Raw genomic sequence first — 15,268 nt, 5'->3', positions numbered from 1 at the left:
TCTCATCCAGGTCCTTTTCCCTTGTACTGGTCATTTATTGTTGACTGTCATGGTCAGCAATTACAGCAACAAAGCTCTGCCACACACGGTTCCTTGAACTGTGCATCTTAGAACAAAGATTCATTCCTAGGCCTACGGAGGAGGGGGACAGGTCAGCCTTTAGAATCTGTCAGTTCTATCTGCTAATTGACAGGCACATAGTGCCTTTCTTCCATTTTTACCAGTGGTAACCTGATCTCCCAAGTTTTTACGTGTCTTTACGGTTTAGACCTGCAGTTTGTATGAGTGTGACATTTCCTATCCCCTTGACTGCGAGGATTAGTTCAGGCACGGCTACGCAAACTGTAAAGTGAATGTGAGGCTCGGTGTGTGAACTGGCAGAAGAGCTGTCCTTTCTTCCTCGGACATATGAGGTGACATGCTCTGTGCTTGGAAGATGAGTCCCTTTTGTTGCTGTGTGAAGGGGAGCCGGCAGCTCCTGGGATTTCCCTCGTGGGGACTTACGATAAAGGTGAGACTGGGGGGCAGAGGAGAGAGGCAGAAAAAGAGCAGCTTCCTGATGGTATCATTTGTCCAAAACTTGCCTGAAACCAACATTTCTCCTGGAGTTTGTGGTGATGGGAGTCACACATTTATTATTTAGGCCAGTTTGCAGTGGGTGTTCTCTCCCTTGGAACAGGGGGAAAAGTTCTGGCTGATAGAAGATGTGAGATCACAGCATCATTTCCACGTGAGGGAATGCCCTTGCTGGCCTGTGGGGGGGATGGAGGGGGGAGGCACTTAAGAGCAGAAGAGAAACAAATATTCATGAAGTGCCTGGTGCCTTAGGAAGCTTCCATAGATCATCTCATTGAATCCTCATGCAGTCCTCAGAGGTTAAGGACTGGGCTGCCTGGATTTAAAGCTGCAGAAGGTGAGGTTCAGGGCCACGGTGGTGGGGGGGGGGGAATTCCCCCAACTTGACTCTCTGATTCTGCTTCAGTACAGGGTGACCTGACAGAGGAAGCAGCATTGCGATTTACAATATGCCTGCCTTTCTTGCCTTTGGCCAATAATGCCTCATGCTATCCTCATTTTTATCCCCACACAGCCAATTGATTTCTCACTTGAACACATCTCAGTTTACTTGCTGCCATATTATTACGGGTCCTTGTAGCCATTCTGACAGGAATGTAGACAGACTGCTTGATACCTAATGTCCCACGCATAAAGGTATCCACATTCTGGATGTAGGCGGAGGTGGAAACAGACATTTCACGGCTCTAATCAATAAGACATTTGCCCAAATGAGCAGATTGATTTTATTTATACCTGCAGCAATGGGCCCTGGGCACCTTTCTTCCTCGGAGTGCAGGCTGTTCACAGCATTGACAATGACAAGGCTGCTGAGGATCAATGGGAACAGAAGCCACATTTAGCAATGGTTGGCTGTGTCTGGAGATTTAGCTATTAGTGATTAAATGAATTAAAGGCAACACGGTTGAATTTTCACAGCCAACTCAGCTTTACTCTCCTTAAAGAGCATTTCTTCTCAGCTAGAAGGCTTCCTGTTAACCCTCCTGTTCTGAGAAGAGGTCTTGAAAGGATTGATGGTCGAAAGGAAGAGGAGGTTGAGGTGGAGACAGGAGCTGACGGGTGTGTGTGTGTGTGTGTGTGTGCGTGTGCACGCACATGTGGTGGGGGGTGGTAGTGGGACACTTAGACACCAAGCTCTATTTTATGGTCCTGGATTGTGAGTTCTAGACCAGACTCTGGACTATCCAGGTGACTTTGACACACCCTACATCCCCATGACAGCTCAGCATGCTTCCAGAATTTTGATGGTGAAATCCACCCAGAAGCATTATGACTTTTTTTGAGTAATTGTTTTTTTATTGTATTCTGCAGTTCACAGATCACAGTCCCAAGCCCAGCTTTCTCATCTCCTATCATTACTGCTTAGAAATCGATACTTTATCTCAACAATTACTGTTAGTTCTAAGAACTAAAGAGTTTGATCCATATTTGGTAAATGTAGCCCCTCAGAAATCCTGAGTTTCCTTGTGAGTGTCCCCAAGTCTATCTTAGGTGTCTCCCCTGTCCCCCCCATCCCTGAGGGGTACTCAGGCCAGAAAAGCCAAAAAGGTTCCATGTCATATGCCAACTGTGAATAAATGTGGGTGGCTGCCTGGAGCCCTAGGCTAAGGGTCATAAGCCAGGCTGTGTCTGGGTTGAGTTGGAAAGAATTCTGTGATCACATGGCAGTGCTGCCTTGGGGGTAACACAGAAGGAGTGACGGCCTCACCTTTTACCAGTGTCTGAAATGGGCTATTAGAGGCGGAACATTTGCTTTAGTCAGGCAAGGACTCAGAAATGCACGAGGCCGTTCTTTTCGTCCTCACTCTTTGGCCTCCCAAGCTGCACCTGTCATATTGGCAAGATGGCTGGGAAGGTGTTGTGAAGCCCATCAAGCTGAGAGTAGCTTCCCGGTTCTTGTATGAAACAGTATGAGCCTCATGCTGAAGAGGGTTTGGAAGGGCACCCAGGCAGGGGCCCGGGGTAGGGCCTCACAGTGTGTGCTCATTGAAGGCCATGCTGGTATTCGAGCCTTAGTTTCTCCAGCCTGTTTTATCTGGGTGAACATACCTGTGTGCTTGTCCTCGGAGAGTTAAAATGGCTATGCTAGATAAAGCTATTTTTTTTTTTACTTGGATCTTACCATGTAAAATGATCATAACCTTTGGCTAAGCTTATCAGAATTCATGTTTCCCAGGATCACAAACTATTCATACTCTTCAATCATAATTACACTTTTACTAGGGGTATTTTTTGGAGTGCCAAATCATCTTGAATACTTGACCACCAATTATCAGATCAACTCTTGTTCAGCTTCCAATAAAAATACAACATAATAAGATCACAATCCTAGAATAATTGGGCTATGCCAAAATAGCCCCCAAACTGTTCTATTTATTAGCAGTTTAACAATTGTAGTCATGTTCCACATTTTTTGTAAAATAATGTGTCATCTCTTGTCCATACCCATTACTTTCTCTGAATTTCAGTGGCGTATAACAAGTTGTTGAGTATTACATCACGTTCACCCTCTGTTTTATTTCAAAGTTTTGTTCTCACTTGTCTCCATCAAGAGAGTGATGGAGCTTGGGTTTTATGTTCATACTTACACTCTTGCAATAATTCACAGAGTATAGTGAAATATACGAAGATACAAAAATGTTAATATAAATAATAATGTTTTTACTAACCAGTGTCTTCCTTTGCTCATCTAGCAATAAGAGATTAAGTAATAGATGTGGTAAAAGAAAATTCAGTATCAGATTCTTAAACTTAGTTGCACTTGAAGAAAACTCCTGTAGACCTGTTCTGTGAGTTGGTCAAATGCTGTCTTGTTCCACTGATACTTGAAGATTCATGAGGGGTTAGCTTTCTCTTACATGGTCAAGTCAACCAGAGGAAGAATTTACAAAGTCAGTGAAGAACATGATAGAATGAGCCTACTAACTACACCTTTATGGTAGAACTTTCTCTGTTGTATTTCATGAATTTAAATCATTTAAACCCAATATGTAAAGAATTCCTTAAAAAGCATCTTTTTAGAATGTGTAATACAACTTAGCTGAGAAAGATCCACTTTAGGTCCAAATGAAACCTTCATGTTGGCATCACAAAAACTTTCTCATTTCTCAGAAAGTGCTGCTAATTAAATTTATGGAAGTAGCTTCTCATTTTTAGAGGACATATTTTATGTTACATGGATATTGTAGTCTTCTTAGGAGTGAAATCTAAGCTATGTATAATGTATTTTACAGAAACAAAAAAAGCAAAAGATTATCTTCAAGAAAAACAGTTCATAATGTTCAAGTGAAAATGAAGGAATTACTGAGTACAGCCCACAGTCTTTTAAAAGCAGGAATTGGTGTTAGTGCTCTACACCCAACCTTCCCTTTCTAAATTTGATGTCATGTGGAAGGGAGATAATTTTCTTTATGGTTTGAATTAGGCAAACAATTTGTAATGCATTGCATCTGGTCCTCTCAATAAAAACGGACTAAAAAATATTTTGAATTCCATTGTAAATTAAACTAAAAATTGTGTTATGCCAGATGTTGGTCTCCTGACTGGGAATTGTTTTCTGGGAAAGAATATTAATTTCTGAAATGTCAATCTTCAGGTTCTTAGTGGTGGTGGTGCTGTTGCTTTATTTTGCCCTTACATTTGGAATAAAAATACACAGTCTCATAAGCAGAATGTTATATAGCCATTAGGGAATGACCAGAATTAACTGATCAAGGAATCAAAGCTTAAACCAGGGGTTCATTACTTTGGTTGTAAAAAGCTTTTTATTCTTCTCAAGTCTTCTATTAAAACAAATATTCAGGGAGAGTTAAGATGATAGGCAGAAACTAACAGTGAAAAGTGTGAAGTGGATTATTTACCATTTGATTAAACTCCCAAGGAGATGAAGACTGTGGGAGGGGCGTGGGGTAGAGGCTGTGGGAAGAGATTTGGATACAACCAGGAATACCACGTAAGAAGAAGTGTTCTTAAACTTGCCTGATTATTGGAACCACCTGGTAAAACTTGGGAAAATTATTTTTTCTCATTCAGAAAAAACTAACAAAATACTGTTTCTGCTAAATTTTTTTAAACTGGAAAAATGTCAAGGCAATCATTAAATCTATAAGGGAAACCTTGGGGTGTCTGGGTGGCTCAATCTGTTAAGCATCCAACTCTTGGTTTCAGGTCAGGTTTTGAACTGATGGGTCCTGAGATTGAGTCCTGCACAGGGTTCCATGCCTAGGTGGGGGGGGGGGGGGGACGTCTTCACTCTCTCCCTCTCTCTGCCACCCCCACCCCCAGCTTGTGTGAGTGCATGTGCATGTGAGCGCTTTCTTTCTCTCAAATAAATCTTTTAAAAAAAAAACTAAAGGAAGCTAGACAGAGAGATAATACTGTGAAAGGAAAAAGAATCACTACCCTTGTTTTTTCATTTTGGGGTCTGCTTTTAAAATGTAAGTTATAAGTATTTTCCATTCTATAAACTGAGATGAATTATTGGAATAATTGTCAAGGATGGACTCAGTAATATCTCTTTGTGGGTCTTAGAGAAATGTGATGATGGCTTGTAGGTAATCATTGAATAAATTTTAGAACATAGCTATGTATGAAGAAAGTATTACTTTCAGTAAAACAAGATGACTGTATTACCTTAAGTAAATATTCTTCTCTAAAATTCATTTTTGTTGTTAGAAAATAAGATACTGGCTTAAATGATTAAATAAGCAATGATGGGCTTGTTTGTGTTTCTGACAAGCAAATATATGGTAAATGGGTTCATCTTGATAAGTCTTTTTTAACACTTGTAGGTAATAATTGGCCTAATAAATTATATATCACAGTTGTTATATGATCATTTTTACATGGGAAAGCTTATAAACAACTAAAGACTATTTTTGCATTAAAAATTGGAAAAATGTGGGCACCTGGGTGGCTCAGTTGGTTAAGTGTCTGACTCTTGATTTTGGCTCAGGTCATGATCTCAGCGTTGTGAGATCAAGCCCCATGTCGGGCTCAACACTGGGCATGGGGTCTGCTTAGTATTTTCTTCTTCCCTCCCCTCTCAAAAAAAAAATTGTTTATATATATCTACATATATATAGACACACACATATATGTGTGTGTCTATATATATGTAGATATATATGAAAAATGCCTCTAAATCTGTGTTATATTTAGTACTATTCAGCGATACTAAACTTAACTGGAAGGAAAAATACAGAATTGAATAATTTGTATTCTTTATCTTCATAACAATTTAGAACCTACCAGAGTGGTGAATGTCAAAGCCTTGGTTATCTTTGTGGATGAAGATTCTTGCAGATCAAAACTGACTTTCCCCTCCACTGTGTAAAGTCTAGGTCTCCTCAAAGCATCTCATTCCTTCTTGGATAACTTATTCTTACTTTGTATAAGCCTCAGATGACCATCACTCTCCCAAGAGTCATCAGAGACAAAGACTTGATTGGAAGACATTTTCTTAGCAGTGCATCAACTAAACAGGAAGGGTAACTAAATGTCCAGTTCTCCTTTTCTGGTGACTTGAAGGCACAGGAAAATTACTTCAGTGTGTTCTAGGAAGCCAAGTTCCCAGTAAAGTGGTGGTTCCTAGAATATCCTGGTGTAAGATAATCTATGATGATGTGAGTGTATTTAGTGTTTTTAAGCAAAGACACAGATCCTGGTGGGACAACTGCGAATAGAATGAGGGACTAAATGCGTGTGTTACACAACTGGCTTTACTTGTGTCCCATGTGAAAAGCTGCCCTTTTATGTTTTGCCGGGGAAAAGCTTACGTTTCCTGTATTTGTCACCTCCAAATTGCCTTGTACCCCAGGAAATCATACTATTCCCACAAGGACACTAAAGAGGTAAAAAGAACATGAATTCTCTCCTTTTTACAGAGAGAAACCAAGGCTTGGCCAATGGTAAGTGACTTCCCCGGGGTCATACTATTAGAAAGTATTTGAAAGTAGCAAATAAAATTAGGCCGTATATTAGAACTCCCAGATTTTGGGCTCCTGGGTGGCTCAGATGGTTGTCTGTCTTTGGCTCAGGTCATGATCCCAGGGTCCTGGGATCAAGTTCCTCATCGGGCTCCCTGCTCAGTGCAGAGCCTGCTTCTCCCTCTGCCCCTCTCTCTCTCTCTCCATCTCCTATGAATAAACAAATAAAATCTTAAAAAAAAAAAAAAAGAATTCCCAAATCTGGAATCTGAATCTTCTGATTCACAATCTCTTGCAATATCCCTGCTTGATCTTGTGAGCACTATCTCTTAAGCTGTCCTTCTGCCCAAAGGTCAACTACATTGAAGTGGGGGAAAAAGTTGAAGGAATTCTTTATATGGCCCAGAGGCTTAGCATCCCAGGACAGGGGGCAACTTTTGAGCAAGGCAACACACTTGAAATCTAGGTGGGAGTGAAACTGGGGTATGAGGAGGGACACAAGGTTTAAAGAAAGAATTTGATACACTATTTGGAACTCTTCCTGTAGCATTTTGAGGGTTAATGTGAGAGACTCAGATTGCAGACATCTCCCAAGGTATAGAGAGAAAATGCTTACTTAGCATCTTAAGGCTTAGCCGTGGAGCTGGAGTCCAGGAGAAGCAGGATATCGAGGAGAGCGATGTCCAGGAATACAGCTGAGTTGAAAGCAAAAGTGCTCTCACAGAGACTGTCTTGGTTTGAAGCAGTGTGATCCTCTAGCCAACGTAGAAATTGGAACAATCAGCTGGGAGACTAAATGGAAGTGGGTCAAAGACTTTGTGAGTTTGTGTGCAGGAGAGCCAAGGTAGGATTCCCTAGCCCAAAGCCAGCTACCAGGCCCTAACAAAGCCAAGAGGAGGAAGAAGCAATACGACTACCATTGCCCTAGAAATGAGCAGAGGACACTGCCTGAGGAAGCCTACTCTTGTCGTAGGAAGGTTCTAGAAGTCACAGACCTCAGACATTCCCCAAACCTCAGACATGGCTGGCACTACTGAAGATAGGGCCAAATCCTTAAGATTTTATTTATTTTATTTTACTTTTTAACAGCTTTTATTATTTATTTGTTTGTTTGTTTGAGAGAGGGGGCAGAGGGGCAAAGGAGAAGCAGGCTCCCCACTGAGTAGAGAGCCTGACACAGGGCTCCATCCCAAGAGCCTGGGATCATGACCTGAGCTGAAGGTAGACGATTAATAGACTGAGCCACCCAGGCGCCCTAAATCCTTAAGATTTTAAAAATACATGGAACAATATTACCTTGAAGGATTTTTTTTTTTAAATGGACCAGACTGTTTTTAAAATTGAACTAAAATGTCTCTCTAGCCAGTAGGGGCTCAGTAAAAAAAAAACAAAGCAAAACGAAATGATTTATTGACCCACTGGGAGACCTTGATGAATTGTGGTGTGAGTGAATTTGGACCCTGCTACACTTACATATACGGAGAAATTGTCCATCAAAAGTTACTTATACATGGATACTCAGTCAAAATAATTGTTCCCAAATCATGCATCTTGGACTTTTATTTGGACCAATAGCTCAAGTCCGGAAATACTTACAATTGCTACGGCTTTTATTTTACCGGTATTAATGAATAACTGGTTCTAAAAAATATATATGTGGAAGCTCAGAAAAAGTGCTTGCTTTAATAGTCCCTTCAATGGGAATGTTACCATAAAGGAAGGAAGGGAAATGAAAACCTTAGCCTGAGGCCCTTGAGGAAACAAGGGTTGGAGGTCATTCACCCAGTAAATTCCATTTTTCTCACCTACATGTGAGTTGGCGGGAGGGAGTGGAACATTCTCTCACCAATACTTTTGGACATAATAGAAGCAGTGAGCATTTCTAAATATACTCCATGGTTGTGAGAACTGGAAAAGAACCAACCACTTGAGTACTTAGCATAGTGTTTGAATTTTTGTGGCATTTGATTCAGAGTCAAGGGCATCCGATAATTCAACACAGCTATTTCATGATGTCTCTGGGTCAGAAGTTTGATGATGTATTGTTTTCATTGAGACTGTAAGTTCTGTGAATTGCCTCTTCCCTCCCTGCCTCCCCCCACATTTGGAAGATTCTTATTGTTAATATGTTAAATCTTTAATTGCCCACAGCTGGAAGTTTCCTTCGGTAATTATGAGATTCTTTTCTGCATTTATATTGTTGATCATCCTGTGTAGAATTTTGTAACAGCCCTCATTTAACTGTTCTCCAGTGCTTGAAAAATCACCACTTTGGAGAGAGGAACAAGATCATATTAGATACTTAACTTCTAACTTCCTTTCACTGTTAGAGCAGGTCCCTATTTTAAAGTAGGCATGATTAAAATATTTTTAAATCATTCTCAATTGTTTTGGTCTTAAAATTTTTTGCAGACTGGGTGTGAAGCTCCTGATCTCAGCCTGAAAATTTTCTTTCTTCCACCCTTAGGAAAAGTTGCTTCATCCATTTTTAATTTTTAGAGGCGAAAAAATGTTCTATGTGCATAAATGCTGGAGAATTTCCAATCTTTTCCCATTTGAAAAATGACAAATGAGCTAGATTTTTTTCAGACAGATATATGAAATTGTTACTTCATCTAATATTTTATCCATTTTGAGATACATTTAAAAAATCATTTTCTGGAATTTGCCTTTGCCTTAGTTTAATGTAAAGCTTTTAGCCTCAGTGAGACCCACTGAGTTGAAAATGACAGCCCTCTACAGAGATTTACTCACCATCACCACTTGGAATCAATATTTTTCTGGTTGAGAGGCAAGAGTGTAATTTACATTATTAAAGTACTCAACAAACGTGTTAATTTCCAAAAACACTTCCAAAAAGAGAGGTGAGGTTCACTCTAGAGTATAGGAAACCTCAGCTGGGGACGCCTGGGTGGCTCAGTCGGTTGAGCGTCTGCCTTCGGCTCAGGTCATGATCCCAGGGTCCTGGGATCGAGTCCTGCATCGGGCTCCCTGCTCCGCGGGGAGCCTGCTTCTCCCTCTGCCTCTGTCTCTCTCTCTGTCTCTCATGAATAAATAAAATAAAATCTTTAAAAAAAAAAAAAAAAGGAAACCTCAGCTGAGGAGTTAAGACAGACATTTTACATTTTAACTTGGATACTTTAAGTTTGGCGATGACTGCTTATGTGGGTGATTGGAAAGCGGAAAGCAAGTTGAGTAAATGCTGACACTCATTGTTGGATAGCCAGACAGGGTCTCTGGGGGTTTTCTTGCACATGCCGCTGTGTAATGTGTGCCCCCAAGTCTTTCCCCCTGTTCAAAGAACACTTCCCCCAACACCTGAGTGTTGCTGGCTGGTTAACTGTACCTGCATCAGGTGTAGGATGCACTGGTGTGAAATCAACTGTGCATCTCCCACCTAGCCTCTGCCCAGGAAGGACTTGCAGAGCAGAGCAGGGAATCAGGAAGATTAATGCATGTCTTGCGTGCAGACACCAGAAGAGTCCATTGGTTCCCTGGTATGAAAGAGAGAGCCCCCATGCAGGGTATTTTGCAGCAAGAATGATGGCTAATACTTGGTGAGAATTTATTGATCTCCCTGCTTTGCATGGATCATCCTGCTTTGTCCTCCCTGCATCTTTCTGCAGTTGGTGCCATTCTTTAGAGATGTGAAGTCTGAGGAGCAGAAAATGGTGGTTTCCACCTGGCCTGGGTTCCTCAGCCAGGAAGTGGCAAAAACAGCCTGTGGATCTGAGCTGACAGGCCTTAGTATATCTTGTATCATCATCATCATCATCATCATCATCATTATTTTTTGCTTTGTAACATCTCAAAACAGGGACAGGGAGCAGTCTGTGGACATCCCAGCACCCCTGGAATGGGGCAGACATGGGCATCCGGTGCCCCAGGGAGCAAGGACTGGCCAGGATGCGGTGGGCACATATATCCTCATCTATCTGCATGATCAGACACACTCCTACTCTTGGCACTAACAATAAGTGATTATTCTTTGTATCTCTCACTGTCTCTCATCCAATAACTGGCGAATTATGGGCAATTAATTAACATTTACGGGAAGAATAAATGAATCCTGTAGATGCACGCTGAGAATATATAAATAAGAATGTAAATCAACCCGCAAATTCTGGGTTATATTTAAGCAGTTGTTTCTGGGTACACTGAATGAATCTTCTTTGGGGCCTGGGTATATAGCTCTGATAGGAGGTGCACGGGTCCATGGCCTAAGTTGAGCATTCTCTTGTCCTGCAGGGGTGGGCAGTACTGACTAGAAGAGCTGTTTGTGCCTGAAAATCTGATTGCCTGTGTTCTCTAGTTCATCTTGATATTGGTTTAACATCTAACTCACTCAAGATACCCGGGGCACTGGCTATATCTGAGTTAATATGTTTGCAATGTGAGAGTTTGCTATAAATTGTTTTTGCGTCAGTCTTGTTTCCTTCCCTTGGTGGGGAAGTGGAGATCTGCTGAAGCATAAAATATGCTTTACTCAGTGGCCTAAAAAATCATTTAAAAATACATTTCCCTTTAAAGGAGGCTTCAAGAAACAATTAGGGAGCAGGGCAGACGGGGGTGGGGGGCAGGGTGGACATTAATTTCACATCTTCTTGGATGTATCCGATAGCTTACAATGTATCCATGAAATGCTACACTCTGACTTTTGGAAATTGCAACATATGTGTAAGTTGCATGTTTAAGTGTTCCGCGTTCCGTCTCCTGGGCGGTTCTGGCTCTAGAGTGATGCTAGAAAGCAGTTGGAAGAAAGCTTGCAACGTGCCTCAGGAGCTTTACTTCCCCGCACGGATATGACAAGGGAACTCTTCTGTCTGCCCAACCACGGCTCCCTGGGGGCATTCTTGACCATGGGCCGGGACACGTGCCATGTGGACCCCCAAGAGAGGAGAAGGGAGACACGTCCTGCAGGAGGGTTTCGGAGTTGTTTGTGGGCGACAGGAGGGGTACGCTATAAATATTTTAAGATGCTGCAAAGCGTTCTCTCTGGGCGGATCAAGCGCTAGCCATCAGGGGAAGGGATTGTGACAGATGCCCTCCAAGTTACCTTGCTGAGCAGATTTGTGGACTCTCGCTGCTGTTTGATGTGGCTTCCAACAGCCCTTTCATTAAATCCATGCCTTGGGCTGACCTATAGTGCTTACCTCTGCAGAGGCAAATGGCCAAGACCCCAGAGGGCTGTGTGATGAGCTGGGAGCCCCCCGGGGTGGGGGCGCGGGGCAAGAGGTGCCCTGCCCCCTTCTCCCCGGGCCCTGGCATATAGCACAATACCCTGCCTGGGAGACCCATTAGTGTGGCCAGAACGTGCCCTCCGAGAGCCTGCGCCTCTCCGAGCCTCACAGAAATAGCAACCAGCCACAGGGGCGGATTACCTCGCAGACATTTAAATGTTTTCAAAAGGAATCAGCTTAGAACATGGTTGAACTGTGGTAACCTCTGCTGCTGTCTTTGCCCACTGCCCCTCCTTGGGTTGTCTCGGGCCGCCTACGAGGTACACGGCAAGATGGAATTGGGTGACGGCAGGTACTCAACCTCTGCTGTTCAGAGTTGCACGAGAGGCCTGTGGTTTGTGCAGAACCAAAATATAAGGAATGGTTGATTAGTGGAAAAATGAGCCTTGACTGTTAAGGAATTCTTCCTGGGTAAATGAATCCGTGTGTTGGTAACAAGAGGGGATTTCTTATTTTGCAAGGTTAGAGCCGTTGGATGAGGTTTTACGAATCCACATAACACACCTTCGGGGTGTACAGGCAGCAAGCATTTAACCATTCAGAATGGCAGCATCTTCATGTAGTGTCATTTAGGGGATGGCTTTCATAAAGAGACCACAAGCCCCTTTTATAAGGGGGCAGTGGTGCTCCCGACACCTCACTCAGCATCCACGCCCGCTGCTCACCCTGGGATGGATTGCAGTTGGAATGATGATATCAGCTCTGTGGGTCAGTCAGAGCACCAGACCCTGTGCAAATGACAATAGGGGTGGGCTTTGCCCTTGAACTGCTTGCCTGTGAAAAGATATTCCAGGTCAAGAGATGCACTGAGAAAATGTGGATGAAGCCCATCCATTTAGCATCTCCCTCCCCCAAATCCTCTGTCTGCAGCACTCCTCTCCCCAGGTGAAGGGGGCACGTGGGATGTGTATTCTCTTCTGTCCAAAGAGACATGGCTTTATAGAGGTCAAGGGACAGGCTCACCCTTCCTTTCCTTCCTTCCTTCCTTCCTTCCTTCCTTCCTTCCTTCCTTCCCTCCCTCCTTCCTTCCCTCCTTCCTTCCTTCCCTCCTTCCTTCCCTCCTTCCCTCCCTCCTTCCTTCCTTCCCTCCCTCCCTCCTTTCTTTGTCTTTCTGTCTTTGTCTTTCTCTCTCTCTCTCTCTCCCCCTCTCTCTCTCTCCCCCCACCTTCGTGCATTGTCCTAAATTTCTCTAAAGGGAGGAACATGCCCAGATAGCACAACTAGCCTACAAATACTGCAAACATGTTTTTGGTTCTAACGGTCATGGTCAAAGGAGCCTAGCTATTCACCTTAAGGTGTTTCCAACTAGCCCACTAAGTGACTTGAGCTAATGAAGTGATCCCAAGGGCTTTATTTTAGAACCGGTTAATTGAAGGGAGTGAGTTTTAAAGACTCCTAACACTAATGTCTTGCTCAGATCTAAAACCTTCTGATCTTCCCTTTTCTGAATTTTTTACTTACTTTCTTTTAGAGTATCATTGACACACAGTTATATTAGTTTTGGGTGTACAGCACAGTGATTTGCCAAGTGTATATGTTATGTTGTGTTCACTCCGAGTGTGGTCACCATCTGTCCCCATACAATGCTATTATTACACTACCAGTGACACTCTTCCCTATCCTGTGCCCTTTATCCCCATGACTTATTCCTTCCCTGACTGGGAGCCTGTATCTCCCACTCCCCTTCGCCCATCTGGCCCATCCCCTACCCTGTCCACTCTGGTAACCGCCAGTTTGTTCTCTTACAGGTCTGCTTCTGCTTTTTGTTTATTCATTTGTCTTGTTTTTTAGAGTCCACATATAAATGAAATTAGATGGCATTTGTCTTTCTTTGTCTGACTTATTTTACTTAGCATAATACCCTCTGGGTCCATCTAGGTTGTCACACGTGGCAAGATCTAGTCCTTTTTAGTGGCTGAGTAATATTGCATCATATATATGTATATGTGTGTGTGTGTGTGTATATATATATACACACACCACATATATGTGGTGTATATATATATGTGTGTGTGACACACACACACATATATATATATACATACACATACACACCCCCCACATTTTATTTATCTAGTCATCTATCTATGGACTCTTAGATATCTTGTCTATTACAAATAATGTTTCCATATCTTGGCTTCTGTATCTTGGCTATTATAAATAATGCTTCAGTAAACATAGGGGTGCCTATATATTTTGGAATTAGAGTTTTCATTTTCTTTGGGTAAAGGGCCAGTAGTAGAATTCCTGGATCATAGGGTAGTTCTATTTTAAATTTCTTGAGGAACCTCTGTACTGTCTTCCAGAGTGGCTGCCCTGGTTTACATTCCCACCAACAGTGCATGAGGGTTCCCCTTTCTCCACACCCTCGCCAACACTGATTTTTCTCGTCTTTTTGACCCTAGTCATTCTCATAGGTATAAGGCACTATCTCATTGTGGTTTGGATTTGCATTTCCCTGGTGATTAATGATGTTGAACATCTTTTCATGTGTCTGTTGGCCATCTGGACATCTTTGTAAAAATGTCTGTTCAGGTCCTGTGTCCATCTTCTGATCAGAGTACGGATTTTTTTTGGTGTCGAGTTATATAAATTCCTGGTACAGGTTGAATATTAACCCCTTATCGGACACAACATTTATAAAAATCTTCCCCCGTTCAGGACGTTGCCTTTTTGTGTGGTTGATGGTTTCCTCTCCTGTGCAAGAGCTTTTTTATTCTGATGTAGTCTCCATAGAGTTTAGTTTTGCTTTTGTTTCCCTTGCAAGGGGAGAGATACATAGAAAAGTGTTGCTAAGGCCTCCTGTCTTACTAAAGAACAGAAACATCAGCCTGATCTGGGAACTTCTTAGAAATCTAAATTCTTGCCCCCTTCCCCACCCCCCAACTGAATCAGAAACTCAGGGGTGGGACGTACACTTGCTACTGATTCTCATGTGCGCTACCTGGAGAACAGCTGGTCTAGGGGTATGATGATTTCTATTCTAAAAAACATACATGGTGGGGGGATGAAGTCTAATACAATTTATGTCTTCTCTAGGGCAGCAGATATAATGAGGACTGAGAAAAAACCTATTAACTTATTAAGCGCATACATGCGATACTGACCAGACTAGCATCCTCTGACACACATCCACAGTGACTTTCCCAAGAGCTACAAACCCTGTGGTGATAGAAATAAAATAGTTCCTGGCCTGCTCACAACCTGCCTGTCCTCTCACTCCTCCTCTCTTCATTGACCTCTTGCTTCTGCAGGAAATGTTCTCTCATCTCACATTTTGCTCTGTGTGATTGATTCTTTTCTTGGACTGTATCGTATTTTAGGGAGCTGGGAGACTGGGAGATGGAAGCTTCCTTTACATAGAGCGTGGGACAAAACGTTCCTATGGCAGGAAGAAAACAAATGAACAAACAAAAATAAAGCAAACAATGTTTATTTTAGTATCTGAGGCCCTGATTGAAAGCCTGTTTACATGGCTAATTATTAAAACATGATAAATGCACTTTATTCAAAGACATGAGAAAA

The sequence above is a fragment of the Leptonychotes weddellii genome, chromosome 7 (genome assembly GCF_054177405.1).
Source record: "Leptonychotes weddellii isolate Sample4059 chromosome 7, ASM5417740v2, whole genome shotgun sequence".
Classification (NCBI taxonomy): Eukaryota; Metazoa; Chordata; class Mammalia; order Carnivora; family Phocidae; genus Leptonychotes; species Leptonychotes weddellii.
The sequence above is the reverse complement of the archived record's forward strand: the minus strand, read 5'-3'. Positions refer to the sequence as shown.